Source organism: Ambystoma mexicanum, chromosome 12 (assembly GCF_040938575.1).
Source record: "Ambystoma mexicanum isolate Mex_15411 chromosome 12, UKY_AmexF1_1, whole genome shotgun sequence".
In the NCBI taxonomy this organism is placed as follows: Eukaryota; Metazoa; Chordata; class Amphibia; order Caudata; family Ambystomatidae; genus Ambystoma; species Ambystoma mexicanum.
Window position 1 is genome coordinate 630,700,406 of NC_090936.1, and position 3,641 is coordinate 630,704,046.

The 3,641-nt window shown below is 43.1% G+C and overlaps 1 non-coding gene across 1 annotated transcript; it reads right to left on the reverse strand.

Annotated features, from left to right (window-relative positions):
- Window positions 1-1,747: 1,747 nt before the first annotated feature.
- Window positions 1,748-1,897, reverse strand: LOC138514794 (U12 minor spliceosomal RNA). The gene has a single exon (XR_011281946.1). It is a non-coding gene; the product is annotated as a U12 minor spliceosomal RNA (small nuclear RNA).
- Between the last annotated feature and the right edge of the window lie 1,744 nt (window positions 1,898-3,641).

Consider the following 3,641-nt stretch of genomic DNA (forward strand, 5'->3'; position numbering starts at 1 on the left):
CTGTCTCTCTACTCCCATGCAACCTCCCCCACTCCCTCTACCCCCACCCACTCTACCCCTACTTTCTCTACCCCACCCACACTGACCCCACTCACTCTACCCCACCCACCCTACCCCTACTCACTTTACCTCACCCACACTACTCCCACTGTCTCTACACCACCCACCCAACTCTCTCTACAACTCACCCATCCCACCCCTACTCTCTTCCCACTCCTATCCTTCCGCACACACTCTCGCTTTATTTCTTACCACTTACTCTCTACCCTTGTCGCTCATATTTCCTCTTGCTCATCATCGATGGCACTCTCTCTCAATCGTTTCCTCCCTTGGTCTATTCTCCTTCCTTCACATTCTCTTGCACACCCGTGCCCCTTATCACATCCTCCTTTGAAACTCTGAACTCTCGTCCTTGCCCCCCTGGTGCCTGTAAATGCAAAGAACAGCAGAAAGCACCAACATTACTGGTTTTGGCAATGTTTGTTTGAATGGTGTTTTTACCCCTGTGCTCCCATCCCTTCAACACCCTTCCCCTTATCCCCCTTTTATGTCCCTCGCACCCTTTTTTCCACCCTTTTGGCCCCTCCAGACCCCCGCTTATAGTCCCTTTTATAACATTATTTTTCTCAATGGTCGGCACAGGCAGCAATGGGTGAGAGTGGCCATAGGGATTAGCATGGCCATGCGCAGGCAATGGGTGGGCTCATAACCAAACAACATCTAAAGACTGTGTCCCTCCTCATAAGTCATTCCTGTCAGTCCCTTCTCATAAGTAATTCCTCTCTATGTGTACTCCAATGCAATAGGTTCAGCTTATAGGTGTCACAAGCAACACCTGATAGCCCAAACTAAAAACAGCAGCGAATGTACATCTCACGGAAGGCAAATGAAAGTGTACTGTAAAAATGGAATGATGATTGAGATGCGCCGCTCTTTTCTCTTCCTAGCTGGCGCCAACATTTTTATGCACTTAAAACATATTCCTGGAACTGTGAAACTTTTAATTCTTACAATATACTGAATGAATACTCTAGGCACTTGGGTGCTAAGAACACGTTTTATGATTGTTACAATGCTGAATGCGCTCTATCTTTCAAAAATATCATGGTATAACAAAACATTGTGGGTGAAATGTGGGTTGAATGGTTGTGCTGCACCCCCAGAGTTGCATATGCAAGCATCTGAAAAATACCTGGGATGCGCTGTGCATCTTGTTAGCAGGCTCAGACTGGCCTACAGGGCAATAGGGCAATGCCCAAACCAAAAACACAAAATGCTAGTGTGGGCCAGTTCTTTTGGTGAAAGTGGGCCACATTTCTGGCCCATGTGGGCCAATTTGATAAGTTACTTCACCATGCGGATAGTAGGTTTGACCAGTACTGAATAAATATTCTTTAAAAGGCACAATTTGCACAACATTTTATCAAAGGCCTCCCCCTTACGTACTATTCAATGAGTCTGTCACAAAAGGAATTAATTGCCATTTGCAACTGTGGGCCACTTTTTAATTGGTGCCAAGACAATTATATTCCCCAGTCTGACCCTGCTTGTTAGATAGCATCTGTTTTACTAATAGGTACAGGGTACAGTATAATGTGGTGCAAGGTCACCATTTAAACAAAAAAAAGTCCTTCAATGTTTGCAATCTAAAAATACACACGCACAAAATGTCTTCACGGTTTATGTAAGTTGAACGCAAGAGCAGTAATAGCTTCTCTTCATTCTTTCATTTAACAAGCTTTGGGGTTGGGCAAATCACTACTCCAAGGTATCCCACTAAGTAGGTGGGTCACCTAAAGGATGACCTATTCCCGTTCAAAGATTCCGTTCACATTATGAGTGAGGATCTTGGCATCACCCACGATCGTTATTTTCCTTAATCATTACTTTAAGGCATACAATTATGCGCAAGTGACTGTGGGGTGAAAATACAGACCCAGAGTGACAGAGATCGAGAGGCCAAGATTCAAAACTGCAGCAGTACACATGGGAAAAGAGACATTGAAATGCTGTGCATTTGAAAAAATATAAATGAGGAATTGTGCCTTACATTTAGAAAGTGAAGCCAAGTGGCACTTTCCACAAATAAACTGGCATTTAAATGGAAAGGCCTACTTGTTGGAGATGTGAACAATAAGCTTCTATGTAACTGTGGCCTATATGTAAATAATACCAAAAGTGAACTTATATTGGTCCAAACCATATGTAAAGAAAGAATGTATTATAAACAACATGCCCAGATATAATTCTCAATGTTACATGTAAACACATATTGTCAAATTAAAAGCTGTACTTTCAGAAGTATGGATGCAACTTGTGTCTTTCCACTGAAATGAAACTGCGACCTTAAGGCCTTTGGCTAGGCCCACCAGGAAAAGCAGGCCTGGTGTTCAGTTTAAATGCTAAGAAGTAAAGAGAATTAGATCTGAATTATGGAGGGGTAGATAAGCCGGCTAGCAGAAAGTACCTTTAAGGTCAGGCCTCCCAATTAACTATGCATTAGCAGCCAACAGAAATTACCTTTTTAGGCCGGGCTCGACCTCAAGAAATGGTCTTCAGAGCTACTAATGGATCTTCAAACCCTGTGAAAAAGGCCCTGCTGATAAACAGATGTTTGTGGCAGGTGACAGAACGGAAATGAAACTAAGTGGGGGCTACATATGGAACCATGAACTACCAGGTGATGCTGTGCCACAGATTAACACTGGGCTACCTTTTCTTTAATTAAAAGAGAATTGTGTGTCCCAGTGAGCTTATCCCAGACTCATATTAAAGGGGATATAAAGCCCATCCATACCATGTAACTATGAATCCTGTGTGATGTATACAATTTGAGTTGTGAAGAAAATTATTATTCCGGCTGTCTCATAATTCCAAGGAAATGGAAAGTTGGTGTGGTGATAGATTGTAAACTTAAGGTTTGAATCTTGAAGCATCAGATTTCTAAGTATTTTGGCTTACGAGCAAATTGAAAGAAAATGGTAGCTCCTCCCAGGAAGGGCGTTCCAAAATAAGCATTTAAATTTCCCAACTCGCCATACATTATAGTATAACTCAAATATATATATATGTGCCTGCAGTTATCTGAATAATTAAGGTAGCTGCCACATTGTGAGATTTTTAGAAACACTGGAAAGTTAAACCCACTTGTTATTTTGGGATGATGGATCTTTCTCCTCCCTCAACATCCATCCTCCACACCTCCCATCTCCTTGCCCTATCAGCAGGCAGTGGGTGTATTGGGGGCAGGGAGAGAGAGAGCTAGCCAATCTGTATTGTGGGAATTATAATAATAATGGATTGTGGACCAGCCCTATAAGGGATCAGTTTTCAATCTGAGAGGGGCTTTTGGCCTTGAATATTCCACTCTATTGCTGATGGTAGTCTACTTCTGGACTTGTGCGAGGAACAACTAACAGAGAGACAAGGAGACAAGGAGAGCTACCAAGGCCTTAAACATTGCATGGGAGACAGAAATGGGCAAATATAGAAGCTAGCTCGGCCTTACATTTGAGGAGCCAGAGGGGGTCTGGGTGCTGGAGACTATCATTGACCAAAGCCTTGGACCAGATCTGTGCTGTCCTCAGAGGAGCCCTGCTGTTTCCCTGGATGCCACATAACTAAGGCCCCATAACTGCATT